Below are 24,523 nucleotides of genomic sequence, written 5' to 3'. Positions count from 1 at the left end.
TCCCTGAAAATAAAAAACCTAACAAAAAACTTTCTATCAGCAAACTCAGGAGAGCTCACTGAAAAGCACCCAGCTCCTCTGGGCACAGAATCAAACTGAGGTCTGGAGGAAGGGGCAGAGAGGAAGGAGCCAGTGCACACCAGGAACTAAATTCTTTATTAAAGTGCCCATGTCTCCTGCGAAGCCCGTCTCTCCCCATGGTCCTTACGGAGTCCCCAGCATCCTCTAGGACGTTAGAGAAACATGGGACGTGCTGAAATTTGCCCAGATGTAATGCACGCACAATATTGATGGCGTTGTCCGATGTCACAAATCCCCAGGAGAGTCCAATTGGGGTAAGCCATTCTGCGATGATGTTCCTCAGTTTCCGTAAGAGGTTGTCAGCTGTATGCCTCTTATGGAAAGCGGTGATACAAAGCGTAGCCTGCCTAGGAACGAGTTGGCGTTTGCGAGATGCTGCTACTGGTGCCGCCGCTGCTGTTCTTTCTGCGGGAGGCAATACATCTACCCACTGGGCTGTCACAGTCATATAGTCCTGAGTCTGCCCTGCTCTACTTGTCCACATGTCCGTGGTTAAGTGGACATTGGGTACAACTGCATTTTTTAGGACACTGGTGACTCTTTTTCTGACGTCTGTGTACATTTTCGGTATCGCCTGCCTAGAGAAGTGGAACCTAGATGGTATTTGGTACCGGGGACACAGTACCTCAAGCAATTCTCTAGTTCCCTGTGAATTAACGGTGGATACCGGAAACACGTTTTTCACCACCCAGGCTGCCAAGGCCTGAGTTATCCGCTTTGCAGCAGGATGACTGCTGTGATATTTCATCTTCCTCGCAAAGGACTGTTGGACAGTCAATTGCTTACTGGAAGTAGTACAAGTGGTCTTCCGACTTCCCCTCTGGGATGACGATCGACTCCCAGCAGCAACAACAGCAGCGCCAGCAGCAGTAGGCGTTACACTCAAGGATGCATCGGAGGAATCCCAGGCAGGAGAGGACTCGTCAAACTTGTCAGTGACATGGCCTGCAGGACTATTGGCTTTCCTGTGTAAGGAGGAAATTGACACTGAGGGAGTTGGTGGTGTGGTTTGCAGGAGCTTGGTTACAAGAGGAAGGGATTTAGTTGTCAGTGGACTGCTTCTGCTGTCACCCAAAGTTTTTGAACTTGTCAATGACTTGTGATGAATGCGCTCCAGGTGACATATAAGGGAGGATGTTCCTAGGTGGTTAACGTCCTTACCCCTACTTATTACAGCTTGACAAAGGCAACACACGGCTTGACACCAGTTGTCCGCATTTCTGTTGAAATAATTCCACACCGCAGAGGTGATTTTTTTTGTAATTTGACCAGGCATGTCAATGGCCATATTCGTCCCACGGACAACAGGTGTCTCCCCGGGTGCCTGACTTAAACAAACCACCTCACTATCAGAATCCTCCATGTCAATTTCCTCCCCAGCGCCAGCAACACCCATATCCTCATCCTGGTGTACTTCAACAGTGACATCTTCAATTTGACTATCAGGAACTGGACTGCGGGTGCTCCTTGCAGCACTTGCAGGGGGCGTGCAAATGGTGGAAGGCGCCACCTCTTCCCGTCCAGTGTTGTGAAGGTCAGGCATCGCAACCGACACAATTGGACTCTCCTTGGGGATTTGTGATTTAGAAGAACGCACAGTTCTTTGCTGTGCTTTTGCCATCTAAACTCTTTTAAGTTTTCTAGCAGGAGGATGAGTACTTCCATCCTCATGTGAAGCTGAACCACTAGCCATGAACACAGGACAGGGCCTCAGCCGTTCCTTGCCACTCTGTGTCATAAATGGCATATTGGCAAGTTTACGCTTCTCATCAGACGCTTTTAATTTTGATTTGTGGGTCATTTTGCTGAAATGTTGTTTTTTGTATTTTACATGCTCTCTACTATGACATTGGGCATATCGGCCTTGGCAGACGACGTTGATGGCATTTCATCGTCTCGGCCATGACTAGTGGCAGCAGCTTCAGCACGAGGTTGAAGTGGATCTTGATCTTTCCCTATTTTACCCTCCACATTTTTGTTCTCCATTTTTTAATGTGTGGAATTATATGCCAGTTATATATCAATAGCAATGGCCTACTACTATATATACTGCGAACGACAACTAAAATGCACCACAGTTATGGATGGATAGTATACTTGACGACACAGAGGTAGGTAGAGCAGTGGCCTACTGTACCGTACTGCTATATATTACATACTGGTGGTCAGCAAAATTATGCACTGTCCTCCTACTATATATACACCGCACCACTTAAATGCACCACAGGGATGGATGGATAGTATACTTGACGACACAGAGGTAGGTAGAGCAGTGGCTTACTGTACCGTACTGCTATATATTATATACTGGTGGTCAGCAAAATTATGCACTGTCCTCCTACTATTTATACACCGCACCACTTAAATGCACCATAGGGATGGATGGATAGTATATTTGACGACACAGAGGTAGGTAGAGCAGTGGCCTACTGTACCGTACTGCTATATATTATATACTGACGGTCAGCAAAATTATGCACTGTCCTCCTACTATATATACACCGCACCACTTAAATGCACCACAGGGATGGATGGATAGTATACTTGACGACACAGAGGTAGGTAGAGCAGTGGCCTACTGTACCGTACTGCTATATATTATATACTGGTGGTCAGCAAAATGATGCACTGTCCTACTATATATACACACCGCACAACAACTAAAATGCACCACAGGTATGGATGGATAGTATACTTGACGACACAGAGGTAGGTAGAGCAGTGGCTTACTGTACCGTACTGCTATATATTATATACTGGCGGTCAGCAAAATTATGCACTGCCCTCCTACTGTCACACCGCACCACTTAAATGCACCACAGGGATGGATGGATAGTATACTTGACGACACAGAGGTAGGTAGAGCAGTGGCCTACTGTACCGTACTGCTATATATTATATACTGGTGGTCAGCAAAATGATGCACTGTCCTACTATATATACACACCGCACAACAACTAAAATGCACCACAGGTATGGATGGATAGTATACTTGACGACACAGAGGTAGGTAAAGCAGTGGCCTACTGTACAGTACTGCTATATATTATATACTGGTGGTCAGCAAAATTATGCACTGTCCTCCTACTATATATACACCGCACCACTTAAATGCACCACAGGGATGGATGGATAGTATTCTTGACGACACAGAGGTAGGTAGAGCAGTGGCCTACTGTACCGTACTGCTATATATTATATACTGGTGGTCAGCAAAATTATGCACTGTACTCCTACTATATATACACCACACCACTTAAATGCACCACACGAATGGATGGATAGTATACTTGACGACACAGAGGTAGGTAGAGCAGTGGCCTACTGTACCGTACTGCTATATATTATATACTGGCGGTCAGCAAAATTATGCACTGTCCTCCTATTATATATACACCGCACCCCTTAAATGCACCACAGGGATGGATGGATAGTATACTTGACGACACAGAGGTAGGTAGAGCAGTGGCCTACTGTACCGTACTGCTATATATTATATACTGGTGGTCAGCAAAATTATGCACTGTCCTCCTACTATATATACACCGCACCACTTAAATGCACCACAGGGATGGATGGATAGTATACTTGACGACACAGAGGTAGGTAGAGCAGTGGCCTACTGTACCGTACTGCTATATATTATATACTGGCGGTCAGCAAAATTATGCACTGTCCTCCTACTATATATACACACCGCACCACTTAAATGCACCACAGGGATGGATGGATAGTATACTTGACGACACAGAGGTAGTTAGAGCAGTGGCCTACTGTACCGTACTGCTATATATTATATACTGGTGGTCAGCAAAATTATGCACTGTCCTCCTACTATATATACACCGCACCACTTAAATGCACCACAGGGATGGATGGATAGTATACTTGTCGACACAGAGGTAGGTAGAGCAGTGGCCAACTGTACCGAACTGCTATATATTATATACTGGCGGTCAGCAAAATTATGCACTGCCCTCCTACTATATATACACCGCACCACTTAAATGCACCACAGGGATGGATGGATAGTATACTTGACGACACAGAGGTAGGTAGAGCAGTGGCCTACTGTACCGTACTGTTATATATTATATACTGGTGGTCAGCAAAATTATGCACTGTCCTCCTACTATATATACACCGCACCACTTAAATGCACCACAGGGATGGATGGATAGTATACTTGATGACACAGAGGTAGGTAGAGCAGTGGCCTACTGTACTGTACTGCTATATATTATATACTGGTGGTCAGCAAAATTATGCACTGTCCTCCTACTATATATACACCGCACCACTTAAATGCACCACAGGGATGGATGGATAGTATACTTGACGACACAGAGGTAGGTAGAGCAGTGGCCTACTGTACCATACTGCTATATATTATATACTGGTGGTCAGCAAAATTATGCACTGTCCTCCTACTATATATACACCACACAACAGCTAAAATGCACCACAGGGATGGATGGATAGTATACTAGACGATACAGAGGTAGGTAGAGCAGTGGACTACTGTACCATACTGCTATACTGGTGGTCACTGGTCAGCAAAATTCTGCACTGTCCTGTCCTCCTATACTACAATGCAGCACAGATATGGAGCGTTTTTCAGGCAAAGAACGTAGATATTTTCAGCACACTCAGCACAGATATTTGCAAGCACACTGAGCACAGATACTTGCAGCACACTGAGCACAGATATTTGCAGCACACTGAACACAACTGAGAGGATGCTGCACATCCTCTCCCTATCATCTACAATGCACGAGTGAAAATGGCAGCGATGCGCGGCTCCTTATATAGGATACGAATCTTGCGAGAATCCGACAGCGGGATGATGACGTTCGGGCGCGCTCGGGTTAACCGAGCAAGGCGGGAGGATCCGAGTCTGCCTCGGACCCATGTAAAATGGGTGAAGTTCGGGGGGGTTCGGATTCCGAGGAACCGAACCCGCTCATCACTAGTTTCATCCCAGATCACCAGTCAATGGATAACATCAATCATATTGTTAATATTATTGATGGTGCTAGTCAGAGCTAAATATCTTTGTTTCTGTTTGACATTGAAAATGAATTTGATGAATTGGAATTATTTATTCCCTGTGTTACATCGCTCTGGGACCATTTGTATACAGCTTACCATTATCTTCCTTTACTGATCTTATTTTCTGCATGATTTATAATTCATTGCAGCATAGTGCAAGGACGTCTGCTGTTACTTCTGTATTTTACATCAGATATTGAGCTACTAGGCATCACTGACTTTAAATATAAGAATGCAGAATTGAAAGTACCAGTATTTGCTGACAATTTAGCATTCACTATCTCTAACCTAATAGTATACTGTACGGTATATGTCTCTGTCTCAAGCTTTAAAGTCAGTTTTACTTAAGAAGGAGCAATGGGAGTATAACTGTTATCCATTGTAGAAAAACAATCTTTAATATTTCTTTGGAGGCAATCCTTTACAGGTATACTGTAAATATCTCAATCCCTATTACTTTACAGAATATGGAGTACATGTGTGGTATCCTGTGGTGGAAATGTGAACACAGAGGGGTAAATTTACTAAGGTGGGAGATTTTTTAGAACTGGTGATGTTGCCCATGGCAACCAATCAGATTCTACTTACCATTTATCTAGCTGCTTCTAGCAGATAATAGATATAATCTGATTGGTTGCTATGGGCAACATCACCAGTTCTAAAAATCTCCCACCTTAGTAAATTTACCCCAGAGAGTGTTGGACTGGGGCATGAAGGACCCATGGGGGGAAGCAGTGTCCAGAGGGGGTGCGGCCAGCCCCCACATTGGTTTGACTAACCATTAGAGAGTACATTGGCTTGGTAAATATATATAGTAACCACTGCTAGTGCCATATTAAAAACAGCAATGCACTGTAGAAAGTACACCATAGTCCTGTGCACTATAAGGTAACAAGGTCACATGTATAATGTATAATTCAAGTACACAGTCTTGAACCTAATCCCTAGAGGAGGAGGAAAGGCCCTCCAGGCAGACGGTGGCCCACCAGGGTTTTCCCCTTGTACCCTTGTTGGCCAGTCCAACCCTGGACACATAAATTAGGCATACTGTAGATCAGTGGTTCTCAACCTCGGTCCTCAAGTGCCCCCAACAGTTCATGTTTTCCAGGTCACCTAACAGTTGAACAGGTGTATTCATTACACATTGACACATTATAAAAGAGCCACAGGTGGAGCAAATTATTTCACTTGCAATCCTACAAGGAGACCTGGAAAAATGAACTGTTGGGGTTACTTGAGGACCGAGCCGTGGCGTAACTAGGGGTCCGTAGCCACTGCGGTCGATTAGAGGCGCGCAGGGCTGCGGGGTGCCCTAGCCGCCACTGATTTCTGCTGGGAAGGACACAGAGGGCACAGCGTGCGCCTCTCCTGTTTGTCCCTTCTGGGTCACCGGCGGCAGCGGCATGTCTGTTAAATGAAGTGCCCGATCGTGAGCTCTGATTGGCTCACGAACCGGCATTTCAATTAACAGACACGCCGCTTCCGCCGGAGATGCAGGAGGGACACCCATGAGAGGCGCGCGCTGTGCCCTCCGTGTCCTCCTTCAAAAAATGCACAGCAGCGGGGGGAGCTGGGGGGGGGGGGGGTACCTGGCACTGGGGGAGCATATTTGGCACTGGGGGGGAGCATATTTGGCACTGGGGGGGCATATTTGGCACTGGGGGAGCATATTTGGCACTGGGGGAGCATATTTGGCACTTGGGGGGGCATATTTGGCACTGGGGGAGCATATTTGGCCCTAGGGGGAGCATATTTACACATTGGATAGATGTTTATGATATCTATTATCTTGATTGTACTCAATGATGTATTTTGCTTGAGAATCCCAGTAATGCTTCAATTGAAATAAAAATGTAAAAATAAAATAAATAAATACATGCCTGGGCTGGGAAGGAACAGGAATATTATACAGCACACCTCTGTCACATAATACAGAGCTACCTCTATGGTGTTGTAATACCAGGCAGCGCGGGCTTAAGCTTCAACCTCATGTTGAATCTCCGACTCCCCGCACCAGAGGTGTAGCGAGCGTTGCTCCAGTGGAGCACGAGCTCCAGGTGTTGGAAAAGTTAAAGGGCGCGCTGCCGCCTCTAGCTGTACCGTGGACCGCTGTACAGGAAGACACAGAGCAGGAGAAGGCGCAGAGGGTGCGCACACTGACTTGGACTCTGAGACTAGGCAGGCTGCAGGGCAGGTTAGAGACGACAGTAGGAGATACTGAAAGCTGGAGCTTTGCCTGTCCTCTTTATATTTATATGGCTCACTGTGTGCTTGTATCTATGCAGCAGAGTTACTTCTGGCCTGCAGCACCACTCTCTGCCTACGCTGCTGCAGCACCTCTCTCTGTCTAGTCCAGCAGCACCTCTCTCTGCCCCAGCTGCTGCTGCTGCAGCACCTCTCGCTGCCTTTCAGGCAGCTGTAGCACCTCTCTCTGCCCCTTAATTCTAGAATATTATTATCATTGAGGCATAGTGGGATTCACATGTCTGGGATGGCAGTCCTCGAAAATTATTTTCATTGAGGCATTGGGGGAATATCGAGTTGGGGGGCAGTTTTAGGGCATTATTTTCATTGAGAGTTTGAGGGGAGGGTTCAGGTCTGTGGGGGGTGGTGGTTGTCAGGTCAGTCAGGGCATATATGGTGTTTTTAATTTTATATGAATTAAACAAGTAAATAGTTAAATACAGCTACTTTCATTGCGGCTCTACCGTGGTGTGACGCGTATAAGGGGCTCTACCATGGCATAACGTGTATAAGGATCTCTACTGTGGCATAATGTTTATAAGCGGCTCTACTGTGGGGTAATGTGTATAAGCGGTGTCAAAGTCAGAAAAATATCATGCTACACGTTGCCATATATCCACCCCATGCGCGTGCCTGCTGCACGTGCACATTCTCTCCCGTGCGTGCGGATACTCGCAGCTGCGTGATGGCGCCTCCTCGGCCATGCGCTCGAGCGCGTGGTATGTGCATTTACGGTAGAGTTTGTGTGCGTCTAGCGGGCGACTCAATCGTTAAATAATAAAACCAAATAGTATGTTTTATAGACAATGTTCCCCTTAATAATGACTATAAGTTTGTTTAATGTAACTGGTCGCTGGACAGAGAAATTCCTCTTTGCATTATATGAAGGGTCAGACAGGGTTTGAGCAGTGGTGTTTGGTACCTAACTAAAGAACGTTTTATTAGAAACAATCCGGTGCTGGTTAGGTAAAGATTAATCGCTCCTGCGTATAGTTATGTCTATTAGTAGTTTCTGGACATTTACTATATTTGCGGTTCATTATCCATGCGGCGGGAATTCTGAGATTCCCTCCCACCTGAGCAGTTTGATATAGTCACAGCCCACCTGTTCAAACTAACCTATGACCTTTTGTTATGATGCGAGGAGACATTCCTGTGTCCAATGAACAATGAGATTGTAGGTCCCTTTGTAGTATACTGTACGCAGTGTATATAAGGACAGCCAGCCTGGCCAGCTCAGTCTCTTCTCTCCACAAACGGTTTTCATCTTGACTAACTCGGAGCTGGTACCAGGACTGCGCAGCGATCATTCCCCAGTGTGTGTAAGTTATTCTCTGTGACCATTCTAAATCTCTGTTTGTATTTGCCATATTCTCTCTCTCTGTTTATTGTTTGCGATTGTGACGCTATTGTATATTTATGTGTAGTTATCCTGCTTAGATATTGATGTTAGCCTGTAGTGTATGAACTGTTAACTGTTTTATTCCTTTTACATAGCTAGATATTGTTAGTAAAGGTGTTGGAACCTTAGCAAGGTATTGTGTGTTTATTACATTGCTGAGAGTATTCAGAGTGTCTCAATCGCTCAAGAGGTTTTCATACTATAGAGGTTAATTAGCATTGCATTGTGCTCACATTACAAAACCAAGGTTTACAGTACAAACTCAATCTTTCACTGTGTTGCATACAAGGTTTACTGAGTGTCATCCCGTGAGCGTCAGCGCCGCTCGTGTTCTCCTCGTGGTCACGAGCGTACGCTACGCTAGTAGCGTAGCATTACGGTAGTCGGCCGCCTATAGCGTGCTCGACACCACGCGTTAAGTTGTGAGCGAGCGTGTCGCATGTGCGTCTCGACCATGACTAAGCGTCTGCTACGCTAAGTGCGTACCCTTACGGTACCCCATACGCCAATTGCGTACTGAGTCTCTTACCCATTTTATAGTGAATGTAATAAGATAAATAGTCAGCTTTATCAATTGGCGGCTCTTCCGTCCTCCACATATCCGCAACAGCGAACACAGACTTTATCTGTCAGCAAGGGCGGGAAGGCAGTATCCCTTCGTATCGGGATACAGTAGTGCTGGCTAGATAAGCGTCTGTTTCGCTACGCTGTAGGAGTGCTGGTGGAATCCGGAACCGGAAGGTAAGAACAGTACGCTATTGTCTTTTAAAACTGTTTATTTCTGTTTTGCGTACACACGCATGCACGCACACACATGTATTTCTTTTCATTTGTGTATTTTCACACCTCACTTTCCTGTTTGCCATTTCACAATTGATAACATGCTGAGAAAGATTTGTTGCTATTGGTAGTTAAAAGTAATATTAATACGTCAAGGAGTAATTTGTAAAACACGCGCACGGCTTGCCTAGGATACAAGAAAGTTCGGTGTGGTGTTCAGTAGATGATTACAGTTAAAGTTCATCTACAATGATATAAACGTGTTAATTGTATTTCTGTGGATATACCTGGCTTGCGTACATGTGTCTCTAACAAAGGGCGGGACTAGCGTACGCGACGCAAGGGCCGACGCACGAAGCGTATATTATGCAATGGAGCGTCTGGGTACGCCCACATAATACGAATAACACGATAGTATTGTTTTAGTTAGGCGATAAGGAGGCAACGCGATAATAGCGCAAACCAATCTCAGTGTCCAAAATTTTAAGCTAACAGATCCTTCTCTAGTTGCAACTCCTCGGGATTAGCCTGCGATACTGAATGAAAGGGATTTCTGCGCAGAAACGAAAGTAAAGAGTATATGAGGTGAAAGAGTGTGTATACATATATATAAGTTTCTAAAATTTTGGGGTTGAACCACAGGAAATCATCGAGTTCTCGTGAGGTATATACGTGTAAGTGACGGCACGGTGGCTTGGGAGGCATCCCTTGTTAAACATTTAAAAAAAGAGCATTAGAGTATAGCAGACCAGGAGGTCTACTGTAGCACAGACCAGGAGGTCCAGACAGACCAGGAGGTCTAGGTACAGCAGACTAAGAAGTCCGCTATAGATAAAGAGTAAAGGAGCACAACACCAGAAAGGGTTGGTGCGGTACCCATATAGGCCATTAAGCTCTGGCTGAAGGAATTCGCAGCCACAATTTTCGATTCCACTGGTCGCTCCGCACATAAGATTAGTTGCTTATGTGCAGAACGATTGTACCGCACGTAATTGTGTGCATTAGTTAGTAACTTGACCCAGTACCATTTGCGTACGCTAGAGGGGTCATAAACGCTATTTGTACATTCTAACGTGATTTGTGTAATTTTTTTATTTTAAGGGAGGTTCGCTGGTCACTCGGGAATTCTCTAACAACCAATAGTTACTGGAAAGGGTTAAGTGCTCTTCGGATCACACCCACATGTTCCAGTAAATAGAGGTTCAGGTCGCAGGGGCCCTAGGTCGAGTACGCCAGCGCTAGGGCAGTGTGTGGGCGTATTGGTCGACGTGGGCGAGTGAGTGGAGGTACTCGGTAAACTTCCGCCGCCGGCCTACCCCGGACATCTTGGTTTTTGTAAGGGTTCGCTGAAGACCCTGATTTGAAGGTCAGAGGTAGTGAAAGCAACACCTGCAAAGATGGGGGCCAGTTGTTCAGGTAGGGGGCGATCAACCTCGGTTCGGGTTGACTTAGTAAACCGACCAATCGGGTCGGCAAGGTATGTAATGTGTGAGAAATACGGTTCACACACAGAGGTTTTGTGCGATGAATGGGAAAGAATGACTGTACATGATGGGGAGAAGTTCCCACGGGTAGGCAGTTTTAGTCCCGAGGTGTTACAAAATCTAAGGAGAAGGATATGTCTCATTAAATCTGCAAAGAGACGGATCAAACATTATGATTATTTACAGTTATGGCAACAGGAAGGTGAAATACAAAGAGGATTGGCTCAAGCGGCTGGATCTAACCCTATCAGAAAACTGATAGCCACCGCGCCACCACCACCATACATAACGGGAGAGAAGGTGGTTACAGAGAATGGCACACTGGTGAATGATAAACATGCACTTAGTAACTGTATAAATGTTAAGAATAATGTAACCAAGATTGTTGATGCTAATATTAACCCGTGCAAGCTGTAACCCTGTTTTAAACTTTCCCCAGGATTGTGACCAAGAGGATGAGCCAACAACAATATCGGCACTCTCTCTAGCAGCCACCATAGCAGAAACAACAGTGGGCACGTCCCAACCAGTAAGAGCAGTATCAAAGGCCCCTAGAGGAGGGACAGGTGAAGTCGTATCAACTGGTAAGTACGGCACCATACACTATGCTGAAACCATTTCACCACATGTTGTAGAATCTACTCAGAATGATGTTATTGAACTTAATCCCGTTAGGGTAATTGCAGTGCCAAATGGGAAAACTGACACTTCAGGAGTCACTCCTCTCAGACACATCGCCATGCACTGCCCCTTTTCCCGAATGGAATTAAGATCAATGGTGTCTGAATTCCCTGATCCTAGGAAAGATCTAGTTGCAAGCCAGAAATACATTAGAGAGCTAGGAAATACTGTGGAGCCCAATAACAAAGACTGGCAGATATTGCTGAGGGCATGTTTACCCTCCAATGTCGACTCAGCGAGATTTATAGCTGACTGTAAATTAGATGAAGAGGTACCCCTTACGGACGTGTACAACCAAGATAATGTAAAGAGAATAAATTTACAGTTAAAAGAGTATTTTCCAGCTGTTGTCAAATGGAACAAAATTTTCTCCATCAAACAAAAAGAGGGAGAAACAGCTGCTGATTATTTTCATCGGGCACTACAGGATATGGCTAAGTATACAGGCATAGAAGACATTAAGACAAATGTGAATCATAGAGAAGTAGCAGTATCTGTGTTAATGGATGGTTTAAAGGAAGTATTGAGGACGAGGGTACAGACCACCCAACCATGTTGGCGAGGTCTGTCGGTGGCTACTTTGAGAGAGGCCGCTATTGATCATGATCGGAATATCACCAGACACAGGGAGTCACAAAGTGATAAGTTAATGGCCGTAAGTATACAGGCCCTGACCACAAGGCCACCTCTGTATAAATCTCCGACCCCTGTGGGTAAGTCAAATGTGGTAACTTGTTATTACTGTCATAAGGAGGGACATTTTGCACGAGACTGTAGATCGAAAAATGCACCAAAATCATATCAACCCCCTAGACAACGACATGACACACGAAATTGGGATCAAGGACCGCAGAGACGGAGTTATGAGCCACACGCAGGGGAAACAAAAAGGTATCCCCCAAAAAGAGACTGGCAAGTCACTGATAGTTCCCATTTACCCCCTTCACAGGTAATAGCTGCCAGCGCAATGCAGGGAGGTCACCACGCACCATAGGGGCGGGGCCACACCTGTAATCTGCAGCCAGTGAAATTAATTGCGAGCCTTGGAAGTGAACCCGAGGTCACAATTGATGTAGCTGGTAAATCTCTAAATTTCCTTGTAGATACGGGGGCGGCCAAGTCAGTGATAAATTCGACCGTGGGCATGAGAACCACTGGTAAAACAATTCCAGCCATGGGAGTAACAGGAGTAGTACAGCACTACCCTTTAAGCAAACCTGCAGAGATTACGATAGGGCCTTTGCATACCAAGCATTCTTTTCTGCTGGCTGCATCGGCTCCGACTAATCTCCTAGGGAGAGATTTACTGTGCAAAATGGGATGCGTCATATACTGTACTCCTGAAGGTGTGTTCTTGGACATACCCGAAAACCACGCTCAGGAAGCGCAGGATATGCTAGACTCCCCAACAAGATTAATGTCACACACTGTTGTTGTAAATAGGTGTCCGTCCAAGGTAGAGGAAATGATTTCCCAGATACCGGAATCACTTTGGACCAAGGATGGACAAGACACTGGATTGATGGCAAACGTAGCCCCAGTAGTTGTGCAAGTAAAAGATGGTAGGATAGCTCCAAAAATCCCACAATACCCTCTGAAGCCAGAGGTGGAGTTAGGAGTTTTCCCTGTAATAGAGTGCTTGCTACAACAGGGCATTCTGGTAAGAACGTCCAGCACTGCCAATAGTCCCATCTTCCCTGTTAAAAAGAGTGGGGGGAGGGGTTACAGATTAGTGCAGGATCTAAGAGGGATCAACAAAATAGTTGAGAGTCAATTCCCCGTAGTGCCAAATCCAGCTGTCATCCTTATGCAAATCCCTCCCACTGCCAAATTTTTCACTGTGATTGACCTCTGCTCCACTTTCTTCTCGGTACCTCGGCACCCTGACAGTCAATACTTATTCGCATTCACATACAGAGGAGTTCAGTACACTTGGACTCGATTACCACAAGGTTTCATAGACAGTCCAAGTATTTTCTCACAGGCCCTGCATGATTGTTTACAGTCTTTCCAACCAGAGAGTGGATCAATATTGATACAGTATGTGGATGATTTACTGCTGTGTTCAGATTCATTGGAAGCGTCCCTGAGAGATACGAAACAACTCCTGTTTCATCTTTCAGACACAGGACACAAGGTTTCCAAGGACAAGTTACAATTATGCCAAACCCGTGTGAAGTATTTGGGACACTGTCTAACACAAGGACTGAGACACCTTACCGCTGATAGAATTCAAGCAATTCGTGACATGACCCTGCCACAAACCCAGCAACAGATTAGAACATTTTTAGGAATGTGTGGGTATTGCCGTAACTGGATCCCAGGTTTTTCCATACTAGCCCTACCTTTGCAGGAGATGGTCTCCTCAAACAAACCTGATCGGATTTCGCACACAGACGAATCCGAGATGGCATTTGAGAGACTTAAACAGTGCCTAACGCAGGCACCAGCATTAGGTATGCCTGACTATGGGAAACCCTTTGAGCTGTACGGAACAGAGAGTGCTGGGTGCGCAGCAGGTGTCTTAACCCAGAAGCATGGTGATGCCAGCAGGCCGGTAGCCTACTATAGCGCTCAGCTAGATACGGTAGCGCGATCCCTCCCCACATGCTTGCGAAGTGTTGCAGCAATAGCATTGCTAGTCACAAAGAGCAAAGATGTAGTGCTAGGACACAACCTCACAATTCATACACCACATGCAGTGTCAGCCTTACTGAATTCGGCCCAAACCAGACACGTCTCATCAGCGCGGTTTACAAGATGGGAATTGGCATTGATGGCCCCCGTAAACATCACCATAAGGAGATGCAGCGCATTAAATCCTGCAACGTATCTCCCAGGTGTGCCTGGACAGGCACAAAGGGTGGAGGATGAGAGTGATGGTGAAGGAGGATTTAATACAGGGGATGACACGCATGATTGTATGGAATATTTGACCCAAAATTTCACGGCAAGGCCTGACATTAGTGACAACCCACTGGAAGATGTAGATTTTACTTTCTACACTGACGGTAGTTGTCACAGACAGACGGACTCGGGAGACTTGTGTACTGGATACGCAGTCGTAGATGACCAAGGTACCATAGAAGCGGAACCGCTAGGCCCACCACACTCAGCACAAGTTGCTGAACTGGTTGCCCTAACCAGAGCATGTGAATTGGCTAAGGGCAAATCAGCCAATATTTACACAGATTCTAGGTACGCCTTCGGAGTAGTCCATGATTTCGGGGCCCTATGGCGCCTCAGAAATTTCATGACGGCAGCTGGCACACCCGTAGCGCATGCAGCCCACATCAAAAGACTTCTAACAGCGATACAGGAACCCGACAGAGTGGCTGTTATCAAGTGTAAAGCTCACACATATAGCCAAGACCCGGTATCACTTGGTAACAGCCGAGCAGACGAAGCTGCTAAATCAGCAGCAGGTAACCCCATACAAACAGACAGTACACAACTGATGGTATTTAATACTGTAAACACACAGAAATTGTGTGAAATGCAAAATTTGTGTTCCCCACAGGAAAAGGCGGTTTGGAGGTCAAAAGGATATGGCCAGGAGTCCTCAGGACTCTGGACAGACGGACAGGGTAAGCCAGTGGCACCCAGAGCATACCTTCCAAGTCTAGCGGAAGCGGCACATGGGCTGACTCATCTAGGAAAAGAAGGAATGTGTAAGTTGGTAAGAGCTTATTGGTGCGCCCCAGGATTTTCTTCCCATGCGGGTAAAAGAGCGATGACATGTCTCACCTGCTTGAGGAAGAATATCGGAAAGGCAATACCGACAGAGCCATCCCATATCCCTCCGACAGATGGTCCTTTCCAGGTAATACAAATTGATTTCATACAATTGCCACCTTGTAGAAATTTAAAATATGTATTGGTCTGTATTGATGTGTTCTCAAATTGGGTTGAAGCATTTCCCGCGGCCACAAATACCGCTGTATTTACTGCAAAGAAAATTGTGCAGGAATTTGTGTGTAGGTATGGTATACCTAGAATCATTGAAAGTGATAGGGGTACCCATTTTACAGGTGAAGTCTTTCAAACAATGTGTAAGTTGATGGGAATTAATAGTAAGCTGCACACTCCGTACCGCCCCCAGGCGAGTGCGAAGGTGGAAAGAGTAAACAGCACTATTAAAAATAAATTGAGCAAGGTAATGACTGAAACAGGACTGTTATGGCCCGAAGCTTTGCCAATTGTATTATACAGCATCAGAACCACTCCCAGGTCCCCTCTTAATCTATCTCCTTTTGAAATTCTGTTTGGTCGACAACCCCATGTTATGATTAACCCCCAGGATGATTTGAAATGTAACAATGAAGTAACTGTAAAGTACTTGGTTAAGATGAGTAAGCAATTGAGGAATCAGAATGATAATCTAAAGTTGGTGATTCCTGATCTGCCGGACAGTAATTGTCATGACATTGAACCTGGGGATTATGTAATGATACGGAATATTCTACGCTCAGGTTGCCTTATTGACAGATGGGAAGGACAATATCAAGTCTTATTGACCAGCACAACAGCATTGAAGGTTGCAGAGAGTGAGACTTGGGTCCATTCGTCTCATTGTAAAAAGGTCACTGACCCAGAGAGGTCCCGTGATAAAGAACAGACGGTAGAGGTTGTATCACTAGAGTGTCTGTTCAGGGAGGATTGAGACGACACCTGAGCGCTGAGAATAATAAGACCGGAAGTTTGTCGAGCCAGATTTCTTTTTCCCATTTGTTATTTTCTCCAGTTCCCACCTCCCTCCTATTTCCTTTCCCCCTTCTTATTTTTCTCCTTTTACTCCTCTAAGATGGACTTGCCCCAAGAGACTGTGATCCGGATTTTCCTGTTGACCATGATGTTGACCAGAGCAGTCTGTTTCGGTGAGAGTACCATGGAGGTCGAGAAAGGATCGGGAATGGGTTCTGATGACCAGGATGCAGGCGTAAATTTCCAAGAGCAACATAATCACTGAGTAAAGGCGAGTATCAGAAAACGATCTGGTAGCATTGACAATAGAAGGAATTGTGAAGGATTGTTAGCTGAAGAGAACTGCATCTGTAGGCATTGTGACAATATAGTTGAGGATGGGTGCATAAAAAAATGTCAGTCCAGTTTTAATGTTCACATGGACCGGCATCCATTGAGTGACTATCACTCCTTAGTGGGTAAAGTGTTAAATCAGACAGACTGTTGGGTATGCTCTCAAGTACCTCAAGGTCATAGCAAATCAGGACTAGTACCATTCCCTTTAACTGTAGGAGAGGTACTTGAGCTAAGTGGTGGGAGGCCGGTGGACAAGAGGTTTAATATCTCTAGTCCTCCTAGTTTGAAGCTCCACCAATATCATGTGGATAGGTCCTTAGTGTGCTTTAACATTTCCAATCCCCGAAAGCCGGGAAATTGGGAAGTGTCATGGAGTAATCAAACCATGACCTTTTCATACAGACCCGACAGAATGCCCATAGACACAGAACTTATACGCCAGATAGCCGACCATGGAAAATATTTCCGGTATAGGTACACTCTAGGAGGTAGGACCATGTGAGTTGGAGAAGTATCACCAGGATACTGTGCACATATCGTACAACCTGATACGTGTACTAAACAGATGGGAGAATTAGGGTTAGGAGATTTCACATGGAAAATTTGTAACATGATAATGTCATACTCCGTCCCATATGTTCTCCCCGATGATGCATATTTCATATGCGGGAGGAAGGCGTATAAGTGGCTTGCCCCAAACTCAGAGGGATTGTGCTATATTGGAAAAGTACTGCCTGAAGTAATGACTGTAACCCATAACAAAATGAAAGATATTCACAGCAGTGCCCAAGCTCCTTATACTCATACTCATTACGAGCACGTCGTTAAACGGCACCTGATAGAGAGGACAGAGCATTCAGCCTCTGATCTGATCCATGAATCCACCGGGATTCAATTCCTACTCGCGTTAGATATCACTCGTACCGCCAGAGGAGTGATAAATTATAAATATATATCTGCGCTTGCAAATTTATTAGACAATATCACCGAAATGTATGACGACACATTCAGGTACACTGGGAAAGAGTTACAAGCCTACAAAACAGAACTGGTTCAGCATAGGATGATTCTCAATTACCTCACAGCTGTGACAGGCGGGTATTGTGTTACCCTAGCAACTCAATATGGAATAAAGTGCTGCACGTACATTACAAACAGCACGGAGGACCCAGCCGAGGTCATAGACCAAAAGATGGATGACATTTTACAATTAAAGTGGGAGTTTCGAAGGAAACACAATCTCACACTCGCTGCTGTGGGTAATGAGCTGACCAGTTGGATGTCATGGTTGAACCCACGAAATTGGTTCTCGGGCTTAGGAGAATGGGCCCAAGGTATTATTATGGATGTAGGGAAATTTCTTTTGTGTATTCTAGGAGTCGTCATATTGGTTGGCCTGATATTTAGATGCGTTCGGGTTTTAGCGAAGCGTAAAAGTAATACCGGGGTGATGAGTCTAAGGAGCGAGGACACTGTACTAACAACAACTAACCTGATTTATGACCCAACGATAGAGACAATGTTGTGATGAAAATGTGATTCCACGGTCCGTTTCTTTCACCCGTTTCTCCTTTGTTTTCCTCCAAGGTGTTATGATTCCAGTACTTCTGACCAGAGGAGATCTTATGACAGAGGCCAGAGTACTGGAAGGAAATGCTGGTTACGGGAGCGGGAAAGCCTAGTAACCCCTGGCGCCCTAACTCCGTTGTCTCGCCCGTGTAATCAGAAATCCCCTGCGAGACTATGGTTGCTTGAGCCCATGGCAGCCGCGTTTGAAGGGCGGATTATGTCTGCCCAACTCCGATGCCCCCTCAGGTCTTAATGGGAGACAAAGGGAAATCTGAGACAGGGTGATAACAAGGGGCCCTCTGACTAAGCAACCAGGCCAGGGGCTACAAGCTAACTAACTTAAACCAGAAGTATGTGCGGACAAACCGCCAGGGAAAAGGACAACCAAAAATCCACTAATCCGTTACTCCTATCCAGCACCGCTGGATACCAGAGTGGATTTGTGGGAGCGGAATCCTCCGCAAAAAGCTCCGAAACACAATATAACCAAATAATAAATAGTAAGCGGTCAAGCCGCAACACACGGCTACGCCGCGACTCACGAACACCACAGGATGTTAAAGGTGCTCGGTCTGGACTCCAGGAAAAGATGACAACTTCCGAGTACTGGATCACTGAGGACAGGAACGACCGGATAGAACAGGACTGGAAAACTCTCTGCAACTGACACAGCAAACAGGAAGCTATTACCGGCGTCTGTGAGAAGTCCTGAGAGTGCCTTTAAATGGGAGCCCTCCAATCAGGAGCCAGACAGGGCTAATTACAACATGCCGTGCAGCTGCATGCTGCACGGCCAGGAACCAGTGAGGTGATTAACTTAGACCCATCAACGGGGAACGCGGTCCGACAGTGGCGTCCCCGTTGCTAGGGTCTGTGCGGCTCCGTGCGCCCGGCGTCTAGCGTTGCTAGGGAGCCGGCGGCTGTCCGCATGCGGCGTCCCTAGTTGCTAGGCGCCGGGCCGCACTGACGAGCGGACCCTCGGCGCCTAACACAAGGTACAAAGACATCCGCTTGGAAGAAGAATCTGACAACCTCTTTTATACAGACCATTGATGAACTATGCCACAGACCCCCAATATCCCTAGTGACTTTAATTTTTACGATAGCCCAACACTTAGAGACTGTAACTTTATGGACAATGGAACAACTTTTGCTCATTATTTATAGCAAAAGCATCGAGAGACATCAGACAACATGTACATCAAGACAAGACATCAGACAAGACCTCCATCGGCGAATGCATATTAAACTCACATAGTTTACGACTGCATTTATAATACTTGCTTCTTATCTTCACCTCTACAACCTTCAGGTAATGACACACATAGTCGATAGGGAATATAGATACAGATATCAGCACCCACATATCCCCCCATTCATGTATCATCAACTAAATGTGCTCCCCCATTTGTTGCAACCAAAAGCCGAAAAGAGCTCGGTAAAGTTTGACAGCCCATCCACAGACCCGTAATACGGGATAAGAAGGATTCAAATGTATACTTCGCAATATCTCGAAGCTTGATCTAAAACATGTACGGCACGATGATACATGACCCCTCAAACATGGATTCATACACACATGCTTCTACTATCTCACTAGGTCATACCTTTTTTCCCACCTGCTCCTCTCCTCCCTTTACCCAATCATAAAATGGTATTTACATTATGACATATATTTTTCTTTTTGAACTGTTTTAGGAAGTGGCAGTTATTGATGACTGCCAAAGGGTGGACTGTCAAAGTCGGAAAAATATCATGCTACACGTTGCCATATATCCACCCCATGCGCGTGCCTGCTGCACGTGCACATTCTCTCCCGTGCGTGCGGATACTCGCAGCTGCGTGATGGCGCCTCCTTGGCCATGCGCTCGAGCGCGTGGTATGTGCATTTACGGTAGAGTTTGTGTGCGTCTAGCGGGCGACTCAATCGTTAAATAATAAAACCAAATAGTATGTTTTATAGACAATGTTCCCCTTAATAATGACTGTAAGTTTGTTTAATGTAACTGGTCGCTGGACAGAGAAATTCCTCTTTGCATGATATGAAGGGTCAGACAGGGTTTGAGCAGTGGTGTTTGGTACCTAACTAAAGAACGTTTTATTAGAAACAATCCGGTGCTGGTTAGGTAAAGATTAATCGCTCCTGCGTATAGTTATGTCTATTAGTAGTTTCTGGACATTTACTATATTTGCGGTTCATTATCCATGCGGCGGGAATTCTGAGATTCCCTCCCACCTGAGCAGTTTGATATAGTCACAGCCCACCTGTTCAAACTAACCTATGACCTTTTGTTATGATGCGAGGAGACATTCCTGTGTCCAATGAACAATGAGATTGTAGGTCCCTTTGTAGTATACTGTACGCAGTGTATATAAGGACAGCCAGCCTGGCCAGCTCAGTCTCTTCTCTCCACAAACGGTTTTCATCTTGACTAACTCGGAGCTGGTACCAGGACTGCGCAGCGATCATTCCCCAGTGTGTGTAAGTTATTCTCTGTGACCATTCTAAATCTCTGTTTGTATTTGCCATATTCTCTCTCTCTGTTTATTGTTTGCGATTGTGACGCTATTGTATATTTATGTGTAGTTATCCTGCTTAGATATTGATGTTAGCCTGTAGTGTATGAACTGTTAACTGTTTTATTCCTTTTACATAGCTAGATATTGTTAGTAAAGGTGTGGTATTGTGTGTTTATTACATTGCTGAGAGTATTCAGAGTGTCTCAATCGCTCAAGAGGTTTTCATACAATAGAGGTTAATTAGCATTGCATTGTGCTCACATTACAAAACCAAGGTTTACAGTACAAACTCAATCTTTCACTGTGTTGCATACAAGGTTTACTGAGTGTCATCCCGTGAGCGTCAGCGCCGCTCGTGTTCTCTTCGTGGTCACGAGCGTACGCTACGCTAGTAGCGTAGCATTACGGTAGTCGGCCGCCTATAGCGTGCTCGACACCACGCGTTAAGTTGTGAGCGAGCGTGTCGCATGTGCGTCTCGACCACGACTAAGCGTCTGCTACGCTAAGTGCGTACCCTTACGGTACCCCATACGCCAATTGCGTACTGAGTCTCTTACCCATTTTATAGTGAATGTAATAAGATAAATAGTCAGCTTTATCAGCGGCTTTACTGTGGTGTAACGTGTATACGCATTTCTACTGTGGTGTAATGTGTATAAGTGGTTCTACTGTGGCTTAAAGTGTATAAGCAGCTCTACTGTATGTGTATAAGTAGCTCTATTGTGGCGTAACATGTATAAGCAGCTCTATTGTGTGGTGTAACATATAAGAGGCGTGGCTTAGCAGAACATTCCACCCACGGCTGCAGCCCCTGACTTCAGGATCTGAGTATATAAAGATTCAGGTACCCGGCGTCCATGTGAGAGTGGCCGCCATTTTAATTGGGGCTGTGGGATAGGAGGAAAGAAGTCCTGCGGTACCCTGGCATTAGGGGGATACGTGGCATTGCCATGAGGGCACAAGTAGTTTAAGGTGCAAAGCCCATTATGTAAAGGGCCCCTTTGAATTGCTCCACCATCTGTGAGGACGGTGAAAGCCCCTCTAATAGAGAGGGCTCTTTAAAGTACCCACACATAAGAAGGAGAAGCCCTGTATGTTAAAGGGCCCCTGTGAAGAGTCCACCAGCAGTATGTTGGGAGACAGTGCAGCAGCCAAGAGATCTGCACTGAGAGAGAGACACATGGCAGAGTCCAAGAGGGGGAGTGCTTTTAGCTATGATGTGCCTGCAGTTAGAAGTGTGCAGTGGAGAGTGCTCTTATACAGTGTGACCTCAAGCAGCAGACCAGTGAGTGCTGCCTGGTGCCACAGTGGAAGACGAGAGATCTCTTGTGAACAGACAGCCCAGGTGTAAGAGGATGAGTAACGCTGGATCCCTGGTTGAATGCCCCTGGAGAAGAGCCCCATAGTGAGGGAGGAGTTTGTTGCAAGATGGCAGCGAGGCTAGAGGGGGTCCTGTTAAAGAGTCTTGAGTAACGGTATACATAAGTGGAAAAGCCCAGCAGTGGAAGGGTTTAAGGCCTGCATAAGGTGAAGGTTGTTAGCATGTCAGATGAATGGTCCCTGGATAGGGGGATATGTATTAGTGGCAAAGTCCTTGGATATAGAGGATGGCAGTATGCCTGAAGAAGGTGTATGTGGGGTGACAGAAGGAGAGAAGGGCCCTGTGTATTGGGATGTTTCCGTACGTTAGAAGTCTCCTATGAGGATTGAGATGAGTGCAATGAACTTCGGATCAAGAGTCCCCTGTATGCTGCATTATGTAATTGTTAGAATGGCATGCTGTAGAATTACTGTAACCAGCAACATCGCATATGTGCTGTCTTTTCACTGCTGTGCCATACTGTATGCGTAAGACTGGGCTGGAGGTGTCCATTTGGAGTGGAAACTATATCTAACCTTATGTAACCATCAAGCTTAAACTATATAGCATTTACCATCTGCTGAAAGTATTGTGGTGGAAAAGGTTGGCAAAGTAGACCATTATGCTTACAGTGCTGGAGGATATGGAAGAGTGTAGATAAAGTTTTCCTGTTCTTGCATTATGAGATGGTCTGGCGCCCAATATTTCTTTCTTGCACTGCACTTGTTGTCCATGTGTGTTCCCTCCATCAGGTACTTTGTGCTAAGCACCCAAATATTTGGGGGCCGTGCTGGTCATGAATGCCATACCCACACCAAAGCCAGAACAGAAGAGAGCAATCGCAAAGAGGTGACACGCTATATTTTGGGTACCATAAGTAAATGTACCACAGTATCAGTAGGGTTTCACAGTGTAACCCTTACATGTGTTATCTGTATTATCAGGGCCACTTTTAAATTTTTTAAACCTATAGACCAGTGGCTTTCAATGCTTGGTTCAATCTAAGCCCAGGCATACTGTATATTTCTTTTTATCACCCTAGGCAATTTTTGTGCTGCCCATAAACCTTGGCCCCTATCCACATATCTGGACCTTCCTGTGTCTTATTATCTGCCATGGTGGAGACATTGAGGATGAACCTGTACTGTCACCATTTGTTCCACCACCACTGTAACCTGCAGATACAGGGGAACCATACAGTAAGAGATTTCCTGAGTTTCTTTCTCTTTCACCATCATACACCCAGTCTGTACTATACTTTGGTAATAGTGGACAGTTTTGGCCCATACTCTATTTCTACCAGCCATGAATGTTTTCACTTTTGCTGTACTTTTTTATGTAGAAAGACTTTGGTCATTAACTTTTATCATTTTAGTTGCCTTCAGAGTTAATTTAGTTGACCACTCATTGGATAATCATTAATTGTTGTATCCCATGCTTAAAGATACCTGTGATCACTTTCAGAAGTTATTCCTCTCATGTACTGTATGCCTATTTATCTTTAGGTAATTTATCACCTGGACTGATCTATATAGTACTATTATTGGTTATTTTTTGTGCCTTCAGAGGTTATTTTAAGATATACAGATGTAGCCTTGCTCATTGTGGCTACATCTGCACCCTGGCGCATCGGGACGAACGCAGGCACTGGTGCGTCTCTGGCACACATGTGTCATAGACATGCACGTGCTCCATTCGCATGAATGGGAGCATCTCCGTACGCTGCCTCAATGCGGCTAGGCACCAGATTGCCTAGCTGCGCCAAGAGTGCCTGTCTGAGATGTAGCCACACTAGATGACCGTGGCTACATCTGTATTGGGGCTATTGTATCCAGAGGTTATAAAGTATTTTATAATCTTTATAGATCCAGTCGACCAGGCATGTCCAAACTGTGGCCCTCCAGCTGTTGTGAAACTACATATCCTAGCATGCCCTGACACAGTTTTGCTGTCAGAGAATGCTAAAGCTGTGTCAGGGCATGCTGGGATGTATAGTTTCTCAACAGCTGGAGGGCCGCAGTTTGGACATGCCTGCAGTAGACTATTGAATGTGAAACAAAAAACTGGTGAGTGTGTATCAGTAGAGAGAGCACCACGTTCCATCAAACTCAAAGTGACAGATGGCAATGCCCCTAAATATGCGAATCCCGCCCCTAACCACCCCCCTAAACACATCTCCGACACTCATACTGTTCATCCCTTTCTGATGTTGTTTTTATATAAAATAAGCTTACAAATGAGTTATAAGCAGTGTTTAATCATTGAAAAGCCTCCTGTGTATTAACTCTCAGATGTTGCATCAGTGTATAT

This window comes from Pseudophryne corroboree, chromosome 6 (assembly GCF_028390025.1).
Source record: "Pseudophryne corroboree isolate aPseCor3 chromosome 6, aPseCor3.hap2, whole genome shotgun sequence".
NCBI lineage: Eukaryota > Metazoa > Chordata > Amphibia > Anura > Myobatrachidae > Pseudophryne > Pseudophryne corroboree.
This window is presented reverse-complemented; position numbering follows the sequence as displayed.